This window comes from Dermacentor silvarum, chromosome 5 (genome assembly GCF_013339745.2).
Source record: "Dermacentor silvarum isolate Dsil-2018 chromosome 5, BIME_Dsil_1.4, whole genome shotgun sequence".
NCBI classification, from domain to species: Eukaryota; Metazoa; Arthropoda; class Arachnida; order Ixodida; family Ixodidae; genus Dermacentor; species Dermacentor silvarum.
In genome coordinates, this window is record NC_051158.1 from 6,502,281 (window position 1) to 6,515,303 (window position 13,023).

At 47.5% G+C, this 13,023-nt stretch overlaps 1 protein-coding gene across 1 annotated transcript in view; it reads left to right on the forward strand.

Annotated features, from left to right (window-relative positions):
- LOC119452730 (gamma-aminobutyric acid receptor subunit rho-3) overlaps positions 1-13,023 on the forward strand; it is a 53,314-nt gene that overhangs the window by 13,252 nt on the left and 27,039 nt on the right. The gene's annotated exons all lie outside the window — the stretch shown is intronic.

Here is a 13,023-nt window from a genome sequence, read left to right on the forward strand (position 1 = left end):
CGTATGTGCAACAATAGTTGTTTGCTGGAATAGACAACCTGGGCCGCTGCGTATGTGCCACAATAGTTGTTTGCTGGAATAGACAACCTGGGCCGCTGCATATGTGCCACAATAGTTGTTTGCTGGAATAGACAACCTGGGCCACTGCGTATGTGCAACAATAGTTGTTTGCTGGAATAGACAACCTGGGTCACTGCGTATGTGCAACAATAGTTGTTTGCTGGAATAGACAACCTGGGCCACTGCGCATGTGCAACAATAGTTGTTTGCTGGAATAGACAACCTGGGGCACTGTACATGTGCAACAATAGTTGTTTGCTGAAATAGACAACCTGGGCCACTGCGTATGTGCAACAATAGTTGTTTGCTGGAATAGACAACCTGGGCCACTGCGTATGTGCCACAATAGTTGTTTGCTGGAATAGACAACCTGGGCCACTGCGCATGTGCAACAATAGTTGTTTGCTGGAATAGACAACCTGGGCCACTGCGTATGTGCCACAATAGTTGTTTGCTGGAATAGACAACCTGGGCCACTGCGCATGTGCAACAATAGTTGTTTGCTGGAATAGACAACCTGGCCCACTGCGTATGTGCCACAATAGTTGTTTGCTGGAATAGACAACCTGGGTCACTGCGTATGTGCAACAATAGTTGTTTGCTGGAATAGACAACCTGGGCCACTGCGTATGTGCCACAATAGTTGTTTGCTGGAATAGACAACCTGAGCCACTGCGTATGTGCAACAATAGTTGTTTGCTGGAATAGACAACCTGGGCCACTGCGCATGTGCCACAATAGTTGTTTGCTGGAATAAACAACCTGGGCCACTGCGTATGTGCCACAATAGTTGTTTGCTGGAATAGACAACCTAGGCCACTGCGTATGTGCCACAATAGTTGTTTGCTGGAATAGACAACCTGGGCCACTGCGTATGTGCCACAATAGTTGTTTGCTGGAATAGACAACCTGGGCCACTGTGTATGTGCCACAATAGTTGTTTGCTGGAATAGACAACCTGGGCCACTGCGTATGTGCCACAATAGTTGTTTGCTGGAATAGACAACCTGGGCCACTGCGTATGTGCAACAATAGTTGTTTGCTGGAATAGACAAATTGGGCCACTGCATATGTGCCACAATAGTTGTTTGCTGGAATAGACAACCTGGGTCACTGCGTATGTGCAACAAATGTTGTTTGCTGAAATAGACAACCTGGGCCGCTGCATATGTGCCACAATAGTTGTTTGCTGGAATAGACAACCTGGGCCACTGCGTATGTGCAACAATAGTTGTTTGCTGGAATAGACAACCTGGGCCACTGCGTATGTGCCACAATAGTTGTTTGCTGGAATAGACAACCTGGGCCACTGCGCATGTGCAACAATAGTTGTTTGCTGGAATAGACAACCTGGCCCACTGCGTATGTGCCACAATAGTTGTTTGCTGGAATAGACAACCTGGGTCACTGCGTATGTGCAACAATAATTGTTTGCTGGAATAGACAACCTGGGCCACTGTGTATGTGCCACAATAGTTGTTTGCTGGAATAGACAACCTGAGCCACTGCGTATGTGCAACAATAGTTGTTTGCTGGAATAGACAACCTGGGCCACTGCGCATGTGCCACAATAGTTGTTTGCTGGAATAGACAACCTGGGCCACTGCGTATGTGCCACAATAGTTGTTTGCTGGAATAGACTACCTGGGCCAATGCGCATGTGCCACAATAGTTGTTTGCTGGAATAGACAACCTAGGCCACTGTGTATGTGCCACAATAGTTGTTTGCTGGAATAGACAACCTGGGCCACTGCGTATGTGCCACAATAGTTGTTTGCTGGAATAGACAACCTGGGCCACTGTGTATGTGCCACAATAGTTGTTTGCTGGAATAGACAACCTGGGCCACTGCGCATGTGCCACAATAGTTGTTTGCTGGAATAGACAACCTGGGCCACTGCGTATGTGCCACAATAGTTGTTTGCTGGAATAGACAACCTAGGCCACTGCGTATGTGCAACAATAGTTGTTTGCTGGAATAGACAAATTGGGCCACTGCGTATGTGCCACAATAGTTGTTTGCTGGAATAGACAACCTGGGCCACTGCATATGTGCAACAATAGTTGTTTGCTGGAATAGACAACCTGAGCCACTGCGTATGTGCCACGATAGTTGTTTGCTGGAATAGAGAACTTGGGCTACTGCGTATGTGCAACAATATTTGTTCGCTAGAACAGACAACATGGGTCCCTGCGTATGTGCCACAATAGTTGTTTGTTGGAATAGAGAACTTGGTCTAACATGCAAGCGTCCATCCTTGGCCAGTTCCCCACATTTGGTAAGCGGCATTGCACCATAATGTAAGGTTTTGTGAGGTCACGAGGGTATCGACAGGAATTTAGAGCGCAGGCTCCTTTCATGGCGGTGGGTATCAAACCCATCACCTCCCCAAGGCGAGGCGGGCACTCTACAACTTGGCCATGACTGCGGCCTAGTGCGGCTGCTGCTGCGGCGGCGGCTGCCAGCGGCCAAGTGCGGCCGCCCACGCACTTCAGTGTCGCGAACATCATCAAAGTGGGTTCAGTGGTTGCGGAGAAAAAAATTCCGTTCCCATGCTTCGAGATAGAAGCTGCCGAGCTAAAGATTCCACTCAAGTTTCTCGCGATGACGATAAGGATGGCATTTCGATTATGGCGTACGTGTTGACGTATTTAGTGCATTCTGTCCCCGCTATCCACCTCTCTTAACCAAGTTTACTTTCTTTTGTGCACGGGAGTGGAGCGGAGGGTCCAGGGAGAGAGAGAAACGATGAGCGAAAGTATGGAGGTTAACGAAGGACGTGGCTGGTCCACTACCGTAAAATTGGGTAAGGGGTCGTCCAGGACGGACTCATTCCTGCCCTGACACCACCAAATCGTTAACGGAGGCAAAAAGAATCTTGCGCAAAAAGCGACTTGCACTTCTTAGGATATTGCTTGAAACGTGGAAATTTGTGTAACCTCCTTTTCTAGTCAGATTCACCGTGGTCATCTGCATCTCTACGCCCTTTGGTTTCAAGGAGTTTGTCAATAGCTGGGCCATGGGTGTGCTCCATTTCGTTCCAGTTCCAGCAGTTCCCCCTGAGATTGACGTCAGCTTATTCCTTGCGTCAGTCAGCGTAATGGAGCCCGCGACATTGTTCGCCCCCTGCTGTCTAATTTTTTCGTCCAGGAGGTAAACCAAAATACGACGTCAGTGACTCCTTCCAAGGAGGAAGGAAATAATTAGCAGGAAACAATGCCAAACATGATTCAAGTTACACGAGTTGACCCAACACGTGATCGTCTTGACGGAGTGCGCGGTAGGTTTTAGTGCTCCTGCTCTGCAGGCAGGAAGGCATGCGAACGGGCTGCAGGCGAGACCACGGCGAAGTAGCCGAACAAGTGCCGCATTGGTTAAAAAGTACCGGAAACCAAACATTTTCGGTCATTACTCAGAGTGTCAGATGTCCCGTCTTGTGCTGTCTTATCGAGGGCGAAAGCGAAAGGGGCAGCTTTACGGAGATGTAATTATCCCTCTTACTTCCTTTCCTTCCTCTATGCCTCTTGCTAACCCTTTCCTTCAATCTTTATACCCGCTTTCCTTGTTGCCTTTATTCATTTATCGGTGCGAAAAGACGAAGCTTTGCCTGGCATGTAGCCAAAGAAATCATATTGCATAAAAAATGTAGAAATAAAGTCACTTATTCTTCTCACGATTTACTTGATGCTTTTCCGCTTATGTCGCCTGACCTGCGTCAATACAGGTGGATGGTAACACATTACTGTAAAGTTTGACGGCTCCCGAAGTTCGATTACCTAAACGCATTCGCATGCGTCGAAGTGGACCACCGCTGTGCGCAGCTCCAACATCAAGACACAAGAGTGGGCAGTCCAGCGGGGCCTGGAGGCGGCGACGAGGCAAGGCCTCGAAGTCCCCTCATGGGAAACCAGAGCCCGGGTCGTTAAACTTCGCCGGATTTTAATAAAGTTGTCTCCATCGATCCATTACCTAAACTTACGTTTTCGCAATGCGCTGTGTCGTCTAAACAGCGCTCACGTTTAAGTACACTCACTCAATTTCAACCCACTTTGTCTTTTCAACGTACACTTAAATCGATGTTCGTGAGCGTTCTTACATTCTGCCTATATGAAAATGCCGCAGCCGGGGTCATAAGTCAAACACGCTCAATCACGAAAACGCCATATCTGCTCAGCTACCACGATGTGTGACCTTCATTCTACTCGTATGCAATCCGAGCTAACGTACTCTAATAAAGAGTGAGAAATCTGTCGAAAACGACGGTAAATGTGGCGTGAGCATTTGATTCCGCAATAAGGTGCTGATGCCCATCCCTTTGATAACTCTAAACGTATTTTACACCAAATGAGGCTTATCTTATCCATCAACAATAATTGTCTTCTATCTCGCGTGCAATTCCTTCCTTAAACGCTAGGTTTCTGCCACTTTCAGGTTACGACCGGCACGCACATCCCACCGTGGCATCACTTTCCTGACAGGAAAGTAGTGAATGCAAAGTGCTCAATAAAATAACTGCTTACAAGATTGATCAAGTATATTTCGAGAGGACAAGTTCCAAAGGGAGTAATTTCCTTAGTGTTCCTAATGTGCAGAGTCACGCCCGAACAAAAAAAATATCGCCAATCAAAAATAAAGTAGCAGTGTTTCGCCAGAAAGGTGAAACATTGACAGCGCAACCGAAATATTAGACAACCACACGCAGTAAGGTTCGTAGTTTTGCCGACCATGTAAATAGGTTTAAACATTCGCCTATTCATTAAAATGAAGATTGTGTCACGCGCGCACAGGGAAATGCGAAAAGATATAACTGGGTGACCGTGAGCACTCACTGTCGCAACGCTGACGTGATAAAGAGCGCACTCCGCGAGCAGCGAACGCCTCGTGCTGCCTGGCGCTTCACACCGTCTCCGAAACTTCTGATTAGGTGACCTCCAACAATAGGCGCGCGGGAAAAAAGCGCGCGTGAGGCCACCTGAAATCTCGGCACGCCCTTAGCCATTGCCCTCTCCGCAGGTGGCCTCCAAGATACGGTGTGCGGGTCGCGTATCCACTCAGCCACGGCGTCAGCCATGCGCAGCCACGGCCGGGATTCAGCAGGAGACGCACGCTCTCCTCACGAGAACTTCCTTCTCCTATTTGTCCGAGCGTCATGCGCAAGCGTGGGTTGTGAGAGAGGCATCTGAGGACTTTCACTGGTAACATTTGCGCCATCTGGGGACTTCTTGCTGGGGCTCCTGCTTCCAATACGTGTTTGCCTAGGTACTACAGGGGATGGCGCACTTTACGCCCGTGTAAGCGGCACCTAAATTTCTGTCCAAATGGGATCACAACGGTTGATACAGAGTATGTAATGGCGAAGCAACAGTTGTTTGTCATCAGTGGTTGGTGCGTGTCACTGCGATGCACGAAGCATAATGCCTGCCGCTTCACAGTGCGTTTTCGGCATTCTACCAGTGTCACGGCCACCGCCGACGGGAGGAGTATGTGCCACATAGGCACAATCTTCGCATGAGCCGCCAAGCCATGAGCAAGAACTGATGTATACCCTACAGATGAATATTTTACAAAAGTCGCTGTCTCACCCGAAATGCGAGTGTCGATGGCAATAGCAAATTAGCCATACGAAGTAAGGATAGTAGTCTTATCGGCCGTACAGGGTTGTAAACATTAGCTTAATAACTAAGTTAACAAGTGGTGTCAGCGCGCACAGGGAAACATGAACACACCACATGCGATGACTGCGGACACTCGCTTTCAAATCGCTGGCGTGAGGAAGCGCAGCTTCACCAGCGAACGAAGTGACCTTCGTGCTTTCTATGGTTTCAACGTAAACTGAGCGGCGAGAACACAGCACACGCGAAGCTACGAGTCGTCGACCCGCCTAGACTCAGCCCCCAAAGCAGATCGCTCTCGAGATAAAGCCCGCGCAACCGCGCGCGGTTAGTACAACGCCTCCGCACAACGCCATCCGTCCCTGCCTTCCCCCCGGTGCCTTTCGTGTAACGGAAGACGGCGCGCTTCCTCCCCGCTTTCCTTCTTTGCACGCCCGAGACTGAGCCGTGATCGTCGGCTCACCCTCGCACGGTTTCACTCGAACATACAGCATACGGTGAGCTGCGACGGTGTTATCAACTTTGTATTTTATGCAGAGCATCATGGCGACGGAAAAAATTCGCCTGGAGTGTCCATATATTTGATATCGCAGTAGTAAAAACAATTCGCTGTAACAACATGTCATTATTCATTGGTCTGCGGCGGCTACAGCGGTAGGCAAGTAGGTATTTCCTGTCTCGCCACACTTCAGACTTCTGCAATAAAAATAAAAGCCCGACCGATAGCGGAATCGAATCTCTGCCTTCGAGCACAGCAGCACAATGCTCTTATCACTAGGCCACGATCACACGCACGCTCCTCTCGTGCCAAAGCTAACTCTTTGAGACGTCCGGAGCGTGAGCCACGTGCGAGTTTTTTTTCTTATTTTTTCCTCGTGCTGGTTCGCCCTTTAAGACGCTGCGTCAGACTGCACCGTCTCCGGGATCGGCCCACATTCCACAGTACTTTCCTCGTTGTAGCTAGCGCTGCGTATAGAAACTGTGCGATGGTGTACCACTTTCACGATCACCCCAGGATCGAACAGTTTCTAATGCTTCATCGCTGGGTTGCAAATGCCATCGTCGTCTTAACATACCTACGCCACATGAAATAGCCACGGGTACATATAATTATAAAAAGTGTAGTCGCTGATGCGTCCCAATCCGCGTTTCTCTCACTTACGCTCGTCTATTACCTATGTGGAACCCAACATTCGACATGTCATATGCTCGCACCGAATGGCCGACGTTAAAGCCATACCGTCGCCCTCACGCTATTGTCGTCTCAGTCATCTTGCTGTTGCCGTAACACACACGCTCCCGTCAGACACGTTGCTGTTCGTCTATACACAAACACGTTGGTCCACCTCACGTTGGTTCTACTACGATGGCTGCTGCGTATGGCGTGGTGACGCGGGCCCTATCTTGGAAGTGATCTGCGATGGGGACACAGTGCCATGAGGGCTGATAGCTCCATCTGCGTTTTGCTTTCACCGCTTAGTTCGCGTTGATAGCGAGAGGCAGCACGAAGGTCCATTCGCTCGCTGGTGCTGTCGCGCTTTATCGCTCGAGCGCTTTGACAGCGAGTTTCCGAGGTCATCGAGGGAGATGTGTTCACGTTTGCTCGTTCGCGCGTGACACCTTGCGTGTTAATTGAGTTAGTAAGCGAATGTTTACAAGTCTATACGGCAGATAAAACTACTATCCTTACCTCGTATAAATTCCCTCTTATTTCCTATCGCAATCGATGATTCGCCTGTCAAGCAAACTGCGACTTTTTTTTGTAAAGCTGGTTTCTCCGCTAGAAGCCACTCGACGAGGAGAAGTCAGATTTACAGTGACAGCTTGCGTTTGTTATCGCATATCAAAATATCGGGTATATAAGCACGCTCGGAGAATATAAAGTCTTGCATGGCGACATGAATTGCTTGCACCGCGTAATTAAGGCTGAATATAGACCGCTATAGAGCAGCTCAGGCACAGTGCTGTATTTGCATACTCGAATACCAGAACGCCTTGATACGAGAAGGATCGCTGGTGGAGATATTTGCGGCGCTTTGTTGTACAAAAGCAGTCGGAACTTTGATTGCACTTACCAACTGTATCGCAGGTACTGGTGTACGCTTGTTATCAGTCACATGATAACAACTAGGAACTCTTTAATTCGTGCGCTGTACCTCGAAGCCTTCGATATACAAATCTGCCGACAGCTCGAGCTCTACTTGATGAAGACGACCATGATAAACAACAGCAAATTGAACTAGACGGAATGCACGCCATAGTAGCAATAGTTAAAGTGTATCTGATATCTGACATAATACATATGCAATGTAACCGATGTCGAGAACACAGACGGCAAGCCTTGAAAATTGGCGCGATAAAACGTGGTGTAGGCGGGGAGAGGCAGGTCCGTCGCGATTTTTTGAAGAGTAGGTATACGCCTATAGCCACCATTGCTGCCGTCATTACAATCAGCTTAAGTAGACATGGCGAAGCAACATGCTGTAATGCACACGAAGCGACAGTTATTGAATAATTATTCGGAACGCTATTCTGAAATTAATGATGACAAGAATATTTAGGTTTCCCAAGAAAGCGCTTTATACTAGTATATACAGAAGCTAGGTAGGTAGATGAAAACTTAATTTTTTGTCCAGCAAGTTAATAGGGTGGGCTTCACCCTACCTAGGCGTGTGCCACGAGCCCTTGGGCTCTGGCGTCGTCGTCGGCCCGCTGGACTGTCCACAGTTGATCTTCTGGGGCTGAGCTGAGCAGCACAGCACACCAACGTGCGCGGAGACTTTCGCTAGAGGCTGTCTCCCCGTTGCTACTCGTCAGCCCATCGCATCCCCACAGCAAATGCTCAAGAGTTGCTCTTGAGACGCATAACTTAGATACACGAGCTATGACTTTTTTTTCGTACGCGTGGTTGAAGCACTTTTTCTCATAATCATTGTTTTTCTATTGTTTCCTTGTGAATGTAAAGATAGATTTTGTTGACTCTAATTTGTTCACAGCTGACCTGCAACGACTTCGTTTTTACTGCACCAGACACTAGCTTACATAGTTTATAGCTACATAGTTTATAGGTTCAGGGAGTTTGCGTCTATACTTGGTGCGCGTGAATAAAATTTATTAATTAATTTATTAATTTTTAAGTTAGTTATTGAATTACTGACCTACCAACTGACTGACTGACTGACTGACTGACCGACTGACGAACCAGCCATATTGACTGACTAACTGACCAACAGACCAACCGACCGACTGACCGACTGACCAACCACTCAAACTGGCCGGCTGACCGACCGACCGACCGACCGACCGACCGACCGACCGACCGACCGACCGACCGACCGACCGACCGACCGACCGACCGACCGACCGACCGACCGACCGACCGACCGACCGACCGACCGACCGACCGACCGACCGACCGACCGACCGACCGACCGACCGACCGACCGACCGACCGACCGACCGACCGACCGACCGACCGACCGACCGACCGACCGACCGACCGACCGACCGACCGACCGACCGACCGACCGACCGACCGACCGACCGACCGACCGACCGACCGACCGACCGACCGACCGACCGACTAACTAATGGCCAGCCAGCCAAACTGACTGACTGGCCAACCAGCCAAATTGACCGAGGGACTGACCAACGAACCGACTGACTGACTGGCCAACCAGCCAAACTAACCGACGGACTGACTGACCAACCAGTCAAACTGACCGACCAGCCGACCGACTGACTGACTGACTAACCTACCGACCAACCGACAAACCGACAAATTGACTGACTGACAGATGCTAGGGCCGCGGTGATGAAGCCACTCGGGGCGACGGCTCCACCCCGCACCAGTCGGTGTTGCACTGCCAACGCCACCTGTTGTGCAATGCAGCCACGCTCTCCCCGATCGAAGCGTGCGGCCGCGGCTCCGTCGACGGCCCGTCGCGAGTGGTAGCATGCCGCGCGTTGGCCTTGTGTGGTTTGTCCTGTCGGGCCTGTCCCGTGCAGCGACGGCCAACGACGCGGCGGCGACGACACAAAACTGCACTGTCACCACGTGAGTTCGCGCCGCCTATTTTCTTCTTGTGGGCCTTCTTTGCTTCAGCTGCCACCTGTTGTTTTAGATGCTACAACTAACACACGTCTTGTACAAAATGCTGTCGTTATTGTCATTGTTGTTGTGGCAGCTGGTATGGTTGTCGTTAGAACAGTGTACTCTCGCCACGACGGTTGTTGTCCCCAATTCTTTTTCGCACTTGTCATTTGCATCAGCTATGCCTATTGCCGTAGTTGATATAGTTCCTACTGACCTTGTCGGAATTGCTGCTGTTATTATTGCTATTGCAGCAGCTGCCGTGGTTGTCGTTACGATAGTTCCTTTAGTTTTAGCTTCACTCGTTTTCATCGTTATATTGGTTTACCGCAGTCGCCTCTCCGAGCTGATTTCCATGGTCCTTATTGAGCTGTTTGCGAAGGTTTTGCATATTTATTGCGTATTTGGCTGCCAGCGGAACTGCAGTTCTGTAAGGTCTGTCTATTCAATTTTCAGGGCTCGTGTTCACCAAATTCGTTTTATCTAAGTGCCTTCCGTGATGGGCATTGGATGCGCCAATCACCTGGCTACCACGCTGATCACTGTCATCATTGGCGGTTGCCAGAAATCTGGCCATTGCGAGAACTCTTAAATAAGAAAGGTTTTGTGAACACAGACCAAAACGTGGGCTCACAAAAAAAAAGTTATTGTGAGAGAACATTTGTGCATTGCCAACCGATTGTCATGTGGGACGTTTTGTTAGCGAAGGCGGCTAGACAATCGCAAACAGTTTACAACCAACAAAAAGCTTTGTGAACTCTTCCGCACATCCTTTAGTACCTCCAGTGATGCTCCAGACAGAAACAACAACTGAACAGCTGCATTATCCTTCACGCGGTGTGTACAGTAGTGAATAAACAAAAACAAATAAATTATAGGCAAGTTCTCCATTATCCATGAATAAGCGTTTATAGTGTGACGTATACAGTGATGTATACAGTGACGTATAGAGTGACGTATAGAGTGACGTATAGAGTGACGTATAGAGTGACGTATAGAGTGACGCCAGTCCACGTGTTTTGCAACGCGCTTCGGCCAAATCGCTGCTTCATGTGAAAAATCACTTAGCGTGCAACATTGGCGATTCCAATTTGCAGCATACAAATGCTGCCACAAGTACTGGATTTTATGCTAAGAACTCATGCATATTACGCAACCACAATCTTATATCATAGGGTCATGAGGCTATATAGTACCTGAATGAACATGCCAAAAGTGTATGGAGAGAGAAAGAGAGAAACGAGAAGGGAAAGGTAGGGAGGTTAACCAAGGGCGTGCCCGGTTGGCTACCCTACAAAAGTGTATGGCTTTTACCATGCGCCTGCCATGCGAAGGAGAATGAATTTCAAGTTTGTACACAGGCTCAATGGGGCGAAAGGCATGCTAGATCTTGTGTTGATCCAACGCAAGTTGTGTTTTGCGTCTCATTTTAGCAGTTGTGCTATTGTTTGAACTGGTAGGCTAATACAATAATTCCGTCCATCGAAACTTGGTGTGGGCGAGGGCCCCGTACAAGCAGAGGTCCTCGCGAAGAACTTCAAGCCCCCGTTTACGTAAGAGCAGAGGTAATGTAGACAAATAGCTCGAGCTTGCAATGTAAATAATAGAGGACCTAATTTACGCTGCTACAGTACAGAAATGTACAATATTGTATGGTAGAATGGTATGGTAGAATGTATAGTGCTGTAACAGAAAGATCAACATAAGCAGTATGAGAAGCGATGGTCATAATGGGATTTCAGGAAATGATCGCACGACCTTTTTGTTGCATAACACAAACTGAGAATACTGTTATTCATGTTTTCTTGAATTAATATCTGGGGAATGCAAATCGAGAACGCGAAAGAATAACAATTCAGGTTCAAATTTGGGGCACTGTATATCGAGGTTATCAATGTGGCAGTATAGGAAATAAAGCTGTGATAATCCATGAATAATCCAACGTCATGATAACCACTTTTCTTCAGATATTGTGGTGCGCTTCTTTGAAGAAATGCCCCTAAATCATAATGATGGCTAGAACATTTATACAACAGCTTTGTATTAAAGCAAAAAGCGGAACAGGATGGAAAGCAACCGCATCGCAGTCGTTTCGGGAATATTGGAACAATATTCTATAAGGATGGAAATATGAGTTCGTAAATGCGCCTTTCCTATTTTTCGTACATCACTCAATCATTTTCTATACGTTACACGAGGGTTTTGGCGAAATCACCTACTTTCAGCTTTATCGTGTTCTATGGTTGGCTTTCAATGCAAAACCTTATATATATATATATATATATATATATATATATATATATATATATATAATCAGCTGTTGGTCATCCGTTCAGTTTTATTCCTCTGTAAAATTCTGTTTAGGTGGGCTGTTAATAGTCCAGATATTTCGTGCAGACTACTCTTACAGGCTTACCCAGTAAAACTTGATAGATTGCTTAATACTATTCTGGCTAAAAACCTTATTTCGTTAGGTGTGATTGTTGTCGATGCGCTTTCGATCGGGCTATTCTCACAGAGCTCGTATGCATTAGTCAGCCAGAGCTGTAAGGTCATTGACCCTTATACAGGGTGCACCACGCAACTTTAGCTAAACTTTAAAAATATGCAAATACCACGTAGCTGGACAGAATCAAGGTAATGTTTGCCGTCGCTTGGAGATACTCAGATAATTTTGGGGGGTTCCCTCTAATTACAAAACTAGTCTTAATTAATTAATCCACTTCTCAAACATTATAACTAGACGAAAAGTTTAAATGAGAAAATTGTAGAGCAACATGAAAAACTGCCGACACAGATTTCTGTTGCTCAATAAGTGCCACATAAAATTTTGTTTTTCCGAGCGTGAAAGAAGCCCGCGCATACACCCAAATTGCCTCAAAGCAACCAGTCGCGCAGCAATGTTACGTGTATTCGCGGGCTGTCTTTCACGCTCAGAAAGACATTTTTATGCAGCACGTATTTAGCAACAGAAAGCTGTATCGGGAGTTTTTCAAGTTGCTCTACAATTTTCTCGTTGACACTTTTCATCTATTCACAATATTTGAGGAGTTGATTAATTAATTAAGACATTCTGTAATTAGGCGGAATGTAAAAAGTGATCTGAGTATCTCCAAACGACGGCAAAGAACATTCCCTTGGTTCTGTCCAGCTACGTGGCATTTGCGTATATTTTTTAAGTTTGGCTAAATTTACGTGGGACACCCTGCATATACTTATAACCCAAAAACACTTACAGGCATTCTGCAGGTTTCCTA